The sequence below is a fragment of the Polypterus senegalus genome, chromosome 4, assembly GCF_016835505.1.
Source record: "Polypterus senegalus isolate Bchr_013 chromosome 4, ASM1683550v1, whole genome shotgun sequence".
NCBI lineage: Eukaryota > Metazoa > Chordata > Cladistia > Polypteriformes > Polypteridae > Polypterus > Polypterus senegalus.
In genome coordinates this window covers 241886194-241902962 of record NC_053157.1, presented here as the reverse complement: position 1 = coordinate 241902962, position 16769 = coordinate 241886194, and positions in this window count along the sequence as shown.

The following is a 16769-nucleotide window of genomic DNA, read 5'->3' as shown; positions in this document are numbered from 1 at the left end:
TAAAGCTGTCATATTTAGCGCTTTGTTGGCTATAAACTGACATGAACGTCAAACAGGAGGACGGGGTCTTCACATCATCAATACCTTCACACATTTCAGTGCAGGAAGTGTTGTGAAGACAGAGACCATCAGAAATTGTGACACAATTCATTCATTCCTTCTCAGATGAGTGTACATGGAGCTCCTCAGAAACTACTTAGTGATAATGGTGAAGAATCAGAGAGATGGCAGAGAATTGTAACATTGAAACAAAGACCACCGCTGCATACAGTCCCTGGGGTAATGGACTACCTGAGAGACACAATCAGTCACTCACAGACATTATACAGAATATGATAAAAAATACTGGATGTGACTGGTTAGTGCCAGATTAGCGCCACAGGGCACTACTGGTAAAGAATACCATGCACAATACTTATATGTACAGCTCATATCAGCCGGTGTTTGGCCGAAATCCAAACCTTCCTTGTGTTCTCGTGGACAGTCCACCCACCCTAGAAGGCACCACTAGGAGTGTGTCAGTGGAGCACATATTCCAGCGCTGAACACTCCAAGAAGAGCATTTAATGAAGCGAGTGTTCAGACCGAATACGGAGAGCACTCCAGAGACAGGTTAATTCTGAAAATGATAAATCTGAGACAAAGTGGACGACAAAAGAGTGGACTGTGCAGAATGGAAGGGACCTGCAGATGTCATTGGACAGGATGGAGTTGTGAAATGTGTCAGACGTGGAGGTGCTCTTGGAAGGGCCCACCATTCTAGACTATGTAAAGTCGATGGTAAAGGTGACAATCGACATACCACCAGCAGTGAGAGAGATTTATCTAACACTACATCAGATAATGAAGACACTGGAGATGAGGAGACTCTAAACTCTTCGATCCCAGTAGAAAATGTCGATCCTTAAGTTGAGCAAACTCACAGGATAAGACGGAGTCATTGGGTTTGTCTAAAAAAGGGGCAAACTGTGAGATACAGATTTTTTTCAAAACATGGCAGGATCTAATCAATAATATTTCAGAATAAGCTCTCAAAGCATCGAGGAAGCAATTATTTCCGCCTTTCTTTTTCTTCTCCATTCATCTCTATTAGCCTAGCAAACTCCTCAATTTAGGTATGCTTACAAGCCGTAAGTTTTACCCCGTTGGCCATGCTCTCTCTCTAAGGGGTGGGGGTGGACTTGTTCTTAATCCTACTTTTTTGTAAAAAATTGATCGATTTGTATGGAATGATTACAATAAAATCAGTATAAAAAAATAAAAAATAAATTAAAAAAAAGGTGCAAACTGTGAGATATGTGGACAAAGATGGTGACATACAGATAAAGTATTAGATTGAGCTGGCAAAGCAGAAATTGGTATAATTTAGAGTTACTGATCCTGACAGCATTGCTGACAATGAAGGGTCTGTTGGCACATTAAATGTGGATAATCTACAAGTTGAACCAGAAACTAATGAATTGCGAGTATGGGACTTGTGTGTGGAAATCACGGAGATATCAGCTGAGTCAGCAAAACAGGAAAAGATAAGCAGGTGGGAAAGAAATGGAGCATCTGAGGAGGTGGAAAGCCACAAGATGGATATGCCCATTAAAAAGAAACTTCAGCAGGAATCGTACCTAAAGACCACCTAGTGGCACGAGGGTCTGAGGGACAAGATAGGAGTTGGCTAAACAGGGATTCACCAACATGGGCATCAGAATCAGCTCACCAAGGTCTCTGAGGCGGCACTGCCACTTTAATCAATGAGGACAGACAGTTGAGCTCCAGCCCATAATAGTCGAGTCGCGGCTCTGCTGAGCTCGGTAGCTTTCACATTTTGTATTTTGATGGCTTCATATGGTCCAACACAAACTCCCCGATAGGCTTGAGTCTTGTTCTTAATATAACACGACCATCTCTAGTAAGCTAAAGTATCAAAGTGTACAGAAATAATTAAAGTACAGTATACCAAACAAATTTTTCCATAAGAAATAATGGGAAAATGATTAATCCGTTCCCATGGAAAAAAAAAATCCTATTGCTATTGGTATATTATACATTGATGAGGTTGTAAAAAATAATTTAAAACACTGCTTAATACTAAAATACATAAATACAAAAGCAATTAGATGAAATAAATGAAAATTTTACCTCGCTTTACTTTTTAATAACATCGTAGATACCATCACTCTCGGCTAATGGTATGCAGCAGCCATGTCCCGGATACGCATTCCACCTTCATACTTTTCAACAATCAATTCAAATTTACATGAAAAAAAACACAAAATCACGTTGTGACGATGCAGGTTTGCTGTATGCTCCCATCTGCTGCCGGGGAGCCCTTGAACCCTACATCGTCGGTAATGTGCCTCACTGCTAACCTCATCGGTAAAAACAAAGCGAAGGGATGGTGAAAAAGTGCAAAGTACTTTTATTAAAACAATTAACAAAACAAGGTGTTCAAATTAAAGTACAGTCTCCAAAGTTCCAATAAATAATCCATAAAATCAGAAGTGAAACGTGGAGGTTAAAAACAATAGAAAAAAGTCTTCTTAAAACAACGAAGTTAAAATAGAGCAGGAAATATTCTTTAAAAAAAACAACACCACCATTTATTTCTATAGCACATTTTCATACAAACAGTAGCTCAAAGTGCTTTACATATTAAAGAATAGAAAAATGAAAGACACAATTATAAAACAAAATAAATCAACATTAACATCGAATAAGAGTAAGGTTCAATGGCCAGGGGACAGAAAAACAAAAACTCCAGACGGCTGAGAAAAAAAAAAACAACAAGAAGAAGCCCGGTGCCTTTTTACCTGGGGAGTCGCCCTACTTGCAGCTGACGTTAACTCTGCCTACTTCAGCTACTTTGCTCACTCGCTCTCTCTCTCTCTCTAAACTTCCCGTCCATTCTTTCTTTTTCCTCCCTTTCTAGCTGACTCGCGCTTCTGTTTATCAAGATAAGCAGGCCCAGGAACAATCATGAATGTGGACGGTCCCTCACAAGTGCACTTTGGTGAGGAACGCCCACATCGCTAATTGCCCTGACAACCTTCAGCCACATAACCACCATGCCCCCTCACCAAACTGCGAGCGCAGTGATTATTTATTTTAAAGCTGGACTTTGACAGGAGCTGTGGACCCGCTATATCACACACGTGAAAGTTCACAGAGAGTTATAGCGCGGGTTGTTCACTGAATGCTAGCAACTGGCACACTAACGCTCATGGGCAGTCGTGGCTTTGTCTTGAGAGAGGTAAACAAGGTTAGCACGTGAGTCGTATTCCAAACAAAATTTTTCGTGTCCAAACAGGACATATACCAAGTTGGACTTATTCCAAAGCAGACATATACCAAGGTACCACTGTATTTGGAAAGGATAAAAGACAATAAAACAAAACAATACCGTTTCAAATATCACAAAAATGTACTCGTAATGCCATACCAGCTGTAGATTTTACTGTATCTCTTCAGCAGCACTAGCTTGTGTAATGTTTGTGTTTATTTCCCATTAAAAAAATCAAAGTGAAAACGCTCAAGCATCTTTCCTGATAAGAATATACAACAAAATAATTTAAATTACTTCTAATAGGTCTCAGTATGAGACAAACTGCTGGCAATGAAACCTGAATGCGCCCTGTAAAGTTACCTCTTTCTACACCACTTTAACAAAGTTGACCGATGACAGCTTTAGAGGAAAAAGGAAAAAACGTAAAGAACACGCAGAGCTCGAGAAAAAACAGAAATGAACGACGGGGGCGTGCAGGAGCAGGCGGCTGAACAAGCGCGTGCCCGACGGACAGCACAGTTCGGAGCATGCGCGAAATTAAAAGGAGAAGCAGTGCAGAAAAGTGCACGAGCGCGAAGAGATCAATCCCGATTTAAATCGCCTCCAAGTTAGATGTAGCATTACATTTCACGGGACAACGACCGGAAAATAAAGTAATGCAGCACGGGCTAAAAAGTGCGTGACCCCTGTCATCCACAGTAAACTCGTAAAGGTGCGATTTGCTGTGCCGCCTCCTAAACGTATTTCTCAAACCCCAACACTTGAAATCGAACCACGCGGTGCCAGGCACCTCCTCAAATTTAAAGTGTCTCAGCATGTCGCGGTGTTCCTCACTGTTGGCATTCTCACCCGTACGCGATGGCCACGTTTGTCTTTGTCTCACCTACCGCACCTTTGCTTGATCTTGTGGCTGTGAAGAAGTCGCAGTGCGAGTGTCTCATAACAGCACACTAGTAATGGGTAGCTCGATACTGACTAGCCGAGTTCTCAAAGCGCTGCTCAGAAACTTGTTTGAAATGCGCCTCTCACGTGATTTTGAGGCACGCTGGCGTCAGGACGTCATTGATATCCACGCCATAGACATACAGTATATAGATAGACGCCGCATTCACCGAGTTGCCCAGTCGGCACGATACGTCAGCGCATCAGCCTTATTGCGAGTGGCAAAAGTGCCATTTAAACTAATACAGGTAGACGTGGAAACCGGGTGTTCAGATGAAAAAACAATAACGTTTAAAACAATATTGTTTACATACAACAGATTTTGGCGAATCGTTTAAATGCAATTATTTATATTCATTTATACACTAACTAGCAAAATACCCGCGCTTCGCAGCAGCGGAGTACTGCCTTAAAATTTTTATTAAGAAGAAAATTAAACCTTTTAAAACTGAGGGAAAATATACTAATAATAATTTGTTAAGGATCTCTTTGTATACCACATTTTGAGTTCAGGCCCTATGGTTGTAACATGACCAAGCTGTTTGCTGAGCTTATTCTTGAGCATGCAACATACAGTTGGTCATCTGAACAGTAATCTTGTTTCAAAACTCACAGTTGGATTTCTGCTGTCATAATCAGTTTGAGTTTCATGGTTTGTTTCAATGACGACAGTATTTGTAGGACTTGTGTTGAAGAGACATTCGGCATCTGTCAAGCGTTGTAAGCACACAAACGGTTTCATCGATAAAATCACATCCAGCTTTTGAGAGTTTAAACATTCATAAACATCAAAGTGTCCACTACTGAAATCGTTACCTGTGAATCTAGGATGTTTAAGAGGCACTGGCGGTTGTCGAAAGGTGTAAAATATTTGGCCATTTTAGTACACTTGAAAGCGACAACCGAACAATTCAGCAGCAGCCATCAACTCACATGCAGATCCATAGGTGAAGGGCTTAAGCATTTCACTCTTATAGTGCTCCTGTGTAGTATAATTATCTCCTGTACCGTCATCAGTCCACACCTTGAACCTGTCCCAGTCATTCCAAACATAAGACACAATGTTCCTCCTGATATCAAGAGTGAGTCTAATATGGCCGTGCAATATGTAGCACAGAGAATTGAAAAGGAAGGTGCCATCTCTGGGCATGGAAACTACACGGTAAGTGACAGTTCTTTGATCGATGGTGATCACCTCGATAGACATGTTAATGGGGGTACGGTTGGAATGATAAAGGAAATGGGTACCTGAACAATGTAAAGTAAGTCTAAAATACCTACACAATAACTATAATCGGAATAAACTAACAATAAAACAGCGGAGAAGCCGTGGATTAAATAAAAAGGCTGTAGTTATCAGCAGGGAAACGTGAATTCCGTGGCGAAGCTAGGAAGGGAATGTAGAGACTGAGCGACAGACGGCCTTATATAGGCAGGCAGCCAACAACGTGGGAAGCGTTTGGGATGGGAGAAATAAGTACGTACATCGGTTTCGGTTAGCGCAGGGAAGCCGCCTACCAAATTTCGTGAAGATGGGGCCATAAATAAGAAAGTTCAACATGGCGGACGTTGTCAACCATTACGACCCTCACGCGTAGAATTTCGAAATGAAACCTGCTTAACTTTTGTAAGTAAGCTGTAAGGAATAAGCCTGCCAAATTTCAGCCTTCTACCTACACGGGAAGTTGGAGAATTAGTGATGAGTCAGTGAGAGAGTGAGGGCCTTGCCTTTTATTAGTATACTAGCAGAATACCCGCGCTTCGCAGTGGAGAAGTAGTGTGTTAAAGAAGTTATGAAAAAGAAAAGGAAACATTTTAATAATAACATAACATGATTGACAATGTAATTGTTTTGTCATGAGTGTTGCTGCTATATTATATATATATATATATATATATATATATATATATATATATATATATATACACACCAGTACATACATGTGTACATATATACACACACACATATACTATAGGGTGCCAAACAGGCAAATACATTGATTTTCTGAATATATAAAGTCAAAAGTTGAACATATAAAGTCATCGCTGGAATATATAAAGTCAAAACCTGAATATATAAAGTCAGCGTCGGAATTTATAAAGTCATTCCTGATTATATAAAGTCAACATCGGAGTATATAAACTCACTCCTGAATATATAAAGTGAAAGTCAAAATCTATTAATTGAAACAACTCTGAACTGAACTAAGTTAACAAAAACGTATTCAGAAAAATAAATAAAAAAAACACTGTTCGGTTAATGTTTTGAAAATGATGCATGTGCCCTGCCCAGGATTGGTTCCTGCCTTGCGCCCAGTGTTGGCTGGGACTGGCTCCAGCAGACCCCCGTGACCCTGTGGTCGGATTCAACGGGTTGGGAAATGGATGGATATTCCAGCTCTGACTTTGTATATTCCTGTGCTGACTTTATACTGTATATTCTGATGCTGACTTTATATATTTAAGTTTTGACTTTATTTATTCCGACACTGTCTTTATATAATCAAGTTTTGACTTTATATATTCGGGAATGACTTTATATATTCAAGTTTTGACTTTATTTATTCCGACACTGACTTCATATAATCAAGTTTTGAATTTATATATTGAGCTGTCGCCTGCCTGCCTGCCTGCCTGAATAAGTCACCCTCGCTTCGCTCTTACTTTTTTACCGTTCATTTAATCATGGCTACTGGCGGAAAAATTATAAAATGGAAGGAGGATTACACCGAGTATGGCTTTACCAAAACAATTATTGATGGCGAATCGATTATTCATAAAGCTTCAATTGGTGATCTGTTTTTCTGTGTTAACCTCATATTTTTTCAAACTTCTTCTCAAACCAAGGGGTGCGAGGCTAAAATGAATCGGGAAGCGCTGATCAATGTAATCGGTGTACCATGAAATCATGCATTGACAAAAGTTCCCCTTTGCTTGGAATGCAAAGTGTGATTAAATGCGTGATTTTTTAACGCGTTATGGAGCACATGCATCAAAGCTTCTCAGCTGTGCTTGTGCTAAGAAAAGGAAACATTTTAAAAATAACGTAACACGATTGTCAATGTAACCTTTTGTAAGTAGTGCCTGGAGGATTCAGTGTGGAGAAACTCTAGAGACAGCGTGTGTATTAACTTGTGGATTTTTATGCGAGTATTTGGTGGCAGTGTGACGAAGTTGCTTCAGAAGACGGCGTTAGCCGCGGAGCTCAGCTCATAGCGAAATGAGGTGAATGGGAGGTGAATGGGAGGGGAGATGATGACGTGACTCCCCCACCCGCCTTAACTGTCAATCCCCTGACAAAATAAGCACAGCCCTTCACCTGCAATTTTAACTAAGTTACAAAGTGATCAAAACTCTTGTTTATATCCTGCGTCCTCTCATTAAACTTGTATCCCGCATTAGCTGTGGGCATGACAAACGCCAGCAGCAGCCTGTATATGAACTTAATTTGTTGAATTAAGTTGAAGTTGAAGCTCATCTCCATTACAGTAAATGGAGAAAAACTGCTTCCAGTTATGACCATTACGCGTAGAATTTTCGAAATGAAACCTACCCAGATTTTGTAAATAAGCTGTAAGGAATGAGCCTGCAAAATTTCAGCCTTCCACCCACAAGGGAAGTTGGAGAATTAGTGATGAGTCAGTGAGTGAGGGCTTTGCCCTTTATTAGTATAGACTAGCAAAATACCCGCGCTTCGCAGTGGAGAAGTAGTGTGTTAAAGAAGCAATGAAAAAGAAAAGGAAACATTTTGAAAATAACTTAACATGATTGTCAATGTAATTGTTTTGTCACTGTTGTGAGTGATGAGTGTTGTTGTCATATATATATATATTTACACACACACACAAACATATATATATATACATATCTATACATATACATATATACACATACATATACATACATACATACATACATATATATATATATACATATACATACATATCTACATAAATACACACACAGCTATTTCGTATCAGTGCAATACGCTGTTTGTTAAAACTGTTGACTCCCGCTCTTACGTGCAAGTCTGCGTGGATATTATGAATTATATAAGTATTTGTTCAAGTTCTATTTAAATTTTAAATAGAAGGAATTTTTATTTAGTCGACAGAAATATCTTTGGTAGGAATGGTAAAAACAGACAGGAATATTATTCGTGAATAAATCAACTCAAACCTTAAACAACTTATAATATTTTGCTCTCCATAAAAATATATCCTGTCTAAATTATACAAGTTAGAAATAAAGTAAACGTTAAAAGAACAAACATTCAAATTTCTTTACTCTTATGTAATTTTATATAAAAAATAAACTTAGATTTTAAATATCCCAAAAGATTTTGCTCTCCATAAAAATATATCCTGTCAAAATTATACAAATTCAAATATGAACATGCTGCATAACAAAACCTAGAAATATAAATAAAATGTGTTCCTTTCAGCAATAACAAATCAAATCATTCAGTTGTCTTTGCTCATATGTCATTTTAGAGCTGGACGCCTGGCATCTTTTTTTGGCCACAGGTTCGTTTCTGTTTGCTGTGAGGTTCTGTGTTGTGGAGATTCTCAGGATGGATTGCAGGTGCTCATCAGTGAGGCGACTCCTGTGTGCTGTTTTGTTAGTCTTTATCACTGAGAAGAGCTTCTCACACAGATATGTGCTACCAAACATGCACAAGGTTCGAGCCGCATGTAGACAGACTTTTTTTGTTCACCAAAGCGCCGTGCAAACTCAGTGCGCAGTGCGCTCAGTTTATCAGCAAAGTGCGTATTTGGGAACACCGTAGTGACGACTTGGTTTAACATTACTTGGCAACAGGGAAAGAGGGGCAAGGTGCACTGGTGCATTTGTGTCTCCCATAAAAGCAGCTTCACTTGAAATCACTTTCTGATTGTGCACGGGTTAAAACGTCCGCTGAAGTGTCAGATTCTTATTTAATTATGTTGCTTTCTGTATCTTCTGCATTGCATTCAGGTTACCCTGATGTTTTATCTCATAGTGCCGTCTTAGATTAAATTCTGTAATTACAGCCACATTAGCTCCACAAATGAGACACACGGGTTCAGTAAACATATACTCAGCCTCCCATCGGTTTTTAAAGGCTCTATTTTCAGAATCAACTTTTCTCTTCAGCATCTTGTGAGCTAGCTTCGCAATAACTTGTTCGGCAAGGCGGCTGAAGCGCTGCATTATGGAATCTGTAGTTTATTGTGTTACCAGCGCTTCATATACCCGGGCTTTAATAACAATAATACAGTATATAAAATGATCTCGGGCGGATATAATTACACGCCGGGCGGATGTGGCCGAGGCCCTTGAGTTTGACACATATGGACTAAATAGAACTTGAAAAGATATATTTTTTCAAATGTGATCGCAATTCAGATAGAGTTGACGCACTACAGCCTGCATGCCTCAATAAGTCATCCTCCCTCGCTCTTACTTTTTTACCGTTCATCTAATGAATACACTGAGTATGGCTTTACCAAAACAATCATTGATGGTGAATAAAGTATCCATTATTCGAGTATGTAGATCGGATATATATATATATATATATATATATATACCCGCGTATCGCAGCGAGAAGTAGTGTGTTAAAAAGCTAGAAAAGAAAAGGGAACATTTTAAAAATAACGTAACATGACTGTCAATATACAGTATTTGTTTTGTGAGTGTTACTGAGTGTTGCTGTCATCAAGGATTTGATTATCATTATTTCTTTCAATCAGGTTCGTATTTGTAGGATGTGTTGTGTTCAAGTTACATTCCGTGTTTGTCAATCGTTGTAAAGATGACAGGTTTCATTCATCGATTCGTTTCTTACTGCATCAATAAACAGCTCGTCTTCTTCTTTATCTGAGACCTGACACACTGCATGCACGGGTTTTTTACACTGTCTTCCTTTAGCGGGACATTGACTTTTTCCACCGTGTGCTTTGTTTCCACAGTAGCTGGATTTATGAATATGCTTGTATGTATGAGACGCTTCATATTTTTTGCTGCCTTTTCAATTGTGTAATTCGGTTTTGTTCAGCGCTCTTTGGAACTGTTGCTTTTATCTGTGCACGCGCCAGTTCACGTGAGCCGCCGGTGTACATGCATGAAGGTTCCCAGCTGTGCTGGTGCCATCTCGCTATGTCCATGGCTGTATTTAATGTTACCTTAGTCCTGGCACTTAAAACTTTCTCTCGCAGTTTCACTGAGTTTGTGTCAAACACCACCCTGACCATCTCATCTTCCTCTCCATAAGCACAGTCCTTCACCCGTGAATATTTAGTGGGAGTTTGCTATTGGATTGCCGCTGACGGACGGCCTTATATGGGCAGGCACTAAATTACAAACGCCAGCGGCAGCCTGTCTATGAACTTAATTTAAAGTGTAGGTTTACATCGTGCTTTGTTTCAAGTAGCAGAACTCATGAATATGGTTGTATATGTCACTTTCGCCGCTTCTTATTGTTTCGCTGCCTTCTCAATTATATAATGCATGTTTTCTTCAGCGTTTTTTCGAGGTCTTCCTGGTTTTCTATGTACTGCGTGATTACGTGGGAGGCGTGATGATGTCACACGAAACTCCGCCCCACGGCGTTCAAGCTCATCTCCATTACAGTAAATGGAGAAAACAGCTTCCAGTTATGACCATTACGCGTTGAATTTCGAAATGAAACCTGCCCAACTTTTGTAAGGAAGCTGTAAGGAATGAACCTGCCAAATTTCAGCCTTCCACCTACACAGTCAGTCAGTCAGTCAGTCAGTCAGTGAGTGAGTGAGTGAGGGCTTTGCCTTTTATTAGTATAGATAATGGCAATTACTAAATAATAATTATAATTATTAGTATTACATAATTCCTCCCATATAAGTAACATTTCTTGGGCTGCCTTCTTCCATCTCCAAAACATTTCTAGACTTTGTCCTGTTCGTACCCAACACAGTACTAAAGTATTGGTTAATGTCCGAGTCACCTGACGTATAGATTACTGTAATGCTATTCTATCTGGCATCCCACAAAAATGTATCCATCACTTACAACTTCTTCAAAATTCTGCTGCCAGGATAATAACCTGCTGTTCTAAATCCACTGAACATATCACACCTACTCTCTCTCAACTTCACTGTTAACTACAGTATACAATACACAATACCGCTCTGAACATTCAAAGCTCCCCTCTACCTCACTGATCTCCTACTGACCTACAGACTGATACTCCCTCTCGGTCACTCAGATCCTGTAATTTGAGAGTATTCAGTCTGGCAATATGGTGCAGCCTTAGTTTGTGGAAGACAGACAGAACTAAAGACATGATCATAAAATGATGGTTGTCAAGTTCAAACTGTGTTTCCTCAATGTGCTCCTTGAAAAAAACATCAAGTTTGAGAAATGTTAACAGCTAACAAAAGTACAACCCCAATTCCAATGAAGTTGGGACAGAATATAATGATTTGCAAATCCATGTCAACCTAAATTCAATTGAATACTCTACAAAGACAAGATATTGAATGTTCAAACTGATAAACTTTATTGTTGTTTTGCAAATCTTCACTCATTTTGAATTTGATGCCTGCAACACGTTCCAAAAAAGCTGGGACAGGAGCAGCAAAAGACTGGGAAAGTTGAGGAATGTTCAAAAAACACCTGTTTTGAACATTCCACAGGTGAACAGGTTAATTGGATGCAGGTGTTTGTCATGATTGGGTATAAAAGGAGCATCCCCAAAAGGCTCAGTCGTTCACAAGTAAGGATGGGGCGAGGTTCACCACTTTGTGAACAACTGCATGGGCAAATATTCCAGCAGTTTAAGAACAACGTTTCTCAACGTACAATTACAAGGAATCTAGGGATTTCATCATCTACTGTCCATAATATCCTTAAAAGATTAAGAGAATCTGGAGAAATCTCTGCACGTAAGCGGCAAGACCGAATACCAACACTGGATGCCTGTGACCTTCGATCCCTCAGGCGGCACTTAACTCTTTTAGGGCTGATGTTGACTTTTGTCAAAATTCAGGGGTAGAGGACGGTAATCAGTCGTAAACTCTTTAGTTCAACTCTCTTTGCTAGAAGGAAAGTTATCTTCATTGATTTATCCTCGATTCCCTGTGCATGCGTGAGTAGTGAAGAGCAAACAACCTCCCTATAAAATGGCATTGACATACAGTACAGGCCAAAAGTTTGGACACACCTCCTCATTCAATGTGTTTTCTTTATTTTCATGACCATTTCCAGCACTCCATCACTCTCCTTCTTGGTCAAATAGCCCTTACACAGCCTGGAGGTGTGTTTGGGGTCATTGTCCTGTTGAAAAATAAATGATCGTCCAACTAACCTGACTTCTGCACAACACAACTGCTGGTCCCAACCCCATTGATAAAGCAAGAAATTCCACTAAAAAACCCTGATAAGGTACACCTGTGAAGTGAAAACCATTTCAGGTGACTACCTGTTGAAGCTCATCGAGAGAATGCCAAGAGTGTGCAAAGCAGTAATCAGAACAAAGGGTGGCTATTTTGAAGAAACTAGAATATAAAACATGTTTTCAGTTATTTCACCTTTTTTTGTTAAGTACATAACTCCACATGTGTTCATTCATAGTTTTGATGCCTTCAGTGAGAATCTACTAATGAAAATGGTCATGAAAATAAAGAAAACACATTGAATGAGGAGGTGTGTCCAAACTTTTGGCCTGTACTGTATGACGACAGACCAAAGCGAATGCACAAAGCAAAATAGTCCATGGATGACGTTTTGCGTATTATCGCCAAATTGAACTCTGACTTGCCAGACTCCAATTTTTTTCCAATTGTGATCTGAAGATGCAGCCGACACCAGCCACAGCAACAGACATTTTACGTTGATTTACATGTGAAGCCTTGCTTTGTGTGCTTTTCAAAAAACGGAGTTGCCTGCAAAAAATATTCAGCCCTCCAAGAGTTAAAAAACGATATCATTCTGTAAAGGATATTACCATGTGGGCTCAGGAATACTTCAGAAAACCATTGTCAGTTAACACAGTTCGTTCCTACATCTACAAGTGCAAGTTAAAACTCTACCATGTAAAGCGAAAGCCATATATCAACAACACCCAGAAACACCGCCGGCTTCTCTGGGCCCGAGCTCATCTGAGATGGACTGACGCAAAGTGGAAAAGCGTGCTGTGGTCTGACGAGTCCACATTTCAAATTGTTTTTGGAAATCATGGACGTCGTGTCCTCCGGGCCAAAGAGGAAAAGGACCATCCGGATTGTTATCAGCGCAAAGTTCAAAAGCCAGCATCTGTGATGGTATGGGGATGTGTTAGTGCCCATGGCATGGGCAACTTGCAAATCTGTGAAGGCAATATTAAATGCTGAATGGTACATACAGGTTTTGAAGCAACATATGCTGCCATCCAAGCGACGTCTTTTTCAGGGACGTCACTGCTTATTTCAGCAGGACAATGCGAAGCCACATTCTGCATGTGTTACAACAGTGTGGCTTTGTAGTAAAAGAGTGCGGGTACTAGACTGGCCTGCCTGCGGTCCAGACCTGTCTCCCATTGAAAATGTGTGGCGCATTATGAAGCGCAAAATATGACAAAGGAGACCCTGGACTGTTGAGCAACTGAAGTTGTATATCAAGCAAGAATGGGAAAGAATTCCAACTACACAGCTTCAACAATTAGTGTCCTCAGTTCCCAAACGCTTATTGAGTGTTGCTAAAAGGAAAGGTGATATAACACAGTGGTAAACATGCCCCTGTCCCAGCTTTTTTGGAACGTGTTGCAGGAATCAAATTCAAAATGAGCGAAGATTTGCAAAACAACAATAAAGTTATCAGTTTGAACATTCAATTTCATTGTCATCCAAGTGTATTCAATTGAATATAGATTGAAAAAGATTTGCAAATCATTGTATTCTGTTTTTACTTACATTTTACACAACGTCCCAACTTCATTGGAATTGAGGTTGTAGATAGTTAAGTGACTAAATACGTTTAGCCAAAACGTTGTTTGGAGGCTCACTTTAGCACATAAAAGCATAGCTTTGCTAGCTTAGCCTAGTGTAGATAAAGTAAAGATTATAAATACGGGATTTTCAAATGGCCAAATATAACAAAAACAATTGTTCAGCCTTACCTATGAAATGTATTCCCCTGGGATCTAGTTTGGAGCGTACAGCGGTTTGTAAAATCCCAAGCAGAACACGTGTGAGGTATCTTATCCATTACTTCACTCCACAGCAGTGCCACTCGCAATATGGCGGTGACGTTGACATACGATTCTGCTGGTCATGACGCGTCTAGGTATTCTATGTCTAAGGGTATTGCTGCAGACCGGAGACATTATGGGTGGATCTGAAGGTGGGATAACTGTAAATGCAAGTGGATAGTATTGGTTAATTCAGAATGTCGACGAATGAGATTATTGTTACTATGACAATCAAAAACACACCTGTCCAATTATCAACGTTTGAAGATGTCTATCAAGTGTAACTTTAACCAAACGTTTCGCAGTTCGTGATCCCTACCTCTTTGAGGTTCCACCTTATAGTTTTTCCCCTTAAATAACCTGTCGTTGTACCAAGCGACAAAACTCCATTAAATGAAAGGAGACAAAAAAGAAGCTGCTGCGATGAAACTCCATTAGACAAAAGAAGAAGCGACGAAACTAATTGCTTGTATTTTTGACAATGGAAGTAAGTGTGCTTGGAAATGAAAACATTTGAAAGTTGCAGTTTTTTCGTATTTTTAATAACTTTCTTTTGCATGGTTATGTTTGTACCGCGAACCTTAACGTTTGTATTATTAATCATTTTCGCTGTAGTAATTGATTTATATTCAGTGTTTGAAGTGGATCGGCACTCAGCGGTACTGGCAACTCTTCAAATTCAACAAGGCAAGTTTCGCAAGAACTCCTCGACTGTGCATGGAAGACAAAAAGCAAACTTTTACAAGCATCTAGGAAACACTTGATCATTTATACTGTCGGGAAGTAGGCTTTTGAGAATGTTCAGACTGACTACAGTGGTGCACGATATTACCTTTTTCTCTTTTCAATTTAGTTCCTTATGTTGGAGTAATGTGTCTAAATTGTAATACCAAATAATCTGCGATGTTTTTGTACCGTCAATCTTAATAGAATATCATGTTAGTTTTGTGCAGATGATGCCTGCTGTTTCTAAACTGTTAAAGACTTTCCTGCAATAAGCAGTGCGCCACTAACTTGTATGTGACTCAGACTGACAGTCGCGATGTTCACAGAACCTTTCAATTTAATTACATTTAGATTTTAGGGACATTTAGATTTTTTTTCCTTTCAACCAGCTTGCTACAAGAATAGCTTCTGGAAATTGGGTGTTAATGAAAAATCTGGTAAATTCCAAGCACCCATTTGTTAAACTTGTAATTCAGTTGTAGTGTTCGGCTTTCACGTGTGTCTTTCTTTTTTTTTTCCTTCTTTCCTACAACATCACTGCTGGTTCAGTAGACCGTGGAGCAGACATGTTGATGGTGTTTGAATATGAACTGTAAGCTTTATGTAACTTTACATGTGTATTTAGATTGTGTAGGAGTTCAATACTTTATCTCTTATTCTCTCTCAGTCTGCTCTTTATCTGACTATGGAGGAACCCTTTGATTTTACTGCTCTCAGTCTTTTAAATATGCTGATAATATTTTTTTTCTCCATGTGTGGCACATGTTTAATTGTGGCATTCATTTAACGTGCCTTCCACTATTAATGACAACCTTTATAAAAATGTTAATTTTAAAAAAAATTATTGATGAGGGCTTTGTTTTTCTTTGAGTGAAATTGTTTCAATTAATAGTCTGATGTTTCTAATTTTTTCAGTCCAAGGTGACATTTCTTCATTAAATAGGGATTTGTTTTTCTAACCCTTCTTATTAATTTTTACAAGGGGTGCCAATAATAATGGAGATCACTGTATTTATCCTTTTTATCATAGGATGACATGCCTGTGACTTGCATATTACTTTAGGTAGTGTCCAGATTGGGGTAGTCATAATACTCTGAAATAATTGATGTATTCTAAAAAAACTATTGAGATAACCATGAACGAGAGTTTTTGTAATTCTCACAGTTTGAACTTCATTCCAAAATGTCCACTTTTATGAGAAAACAGGAGTGTTCAGACCAAAACCAGACAGATTGCACAAGACAAACAGTCCATGTGACAATTTGATGTTTTATTTGTGTGTCCACCGTGTAGGAGAGCAGCCTGGCTGTGTGGCTGAAGTGGGGCGGCTGACTCGAGAACAGGAGGCTCAGGTTTATGAGGCTGCAGAGATCAGCAGGGCCTCCAGGAGAACTCAACATGAAAAACTGTTGGAGTTCATCATAAAGGTCCATGGAGCAGATGATCACTTACTGGAAGCTAAGTTCAGATAACAAGTAAAACTTTGTTATTGTAATCTATCTAGTAGCAGAGAGCTATGATGACTTTAGAGCACCAAACTCTTGGATTTGCTTGTCCAACAGGCTGCTGTATCTAAAAAGGTGTCATCCAAATGGTTCAAAAATGATGAAGATCCTAAAGGTCACCGGGTAATA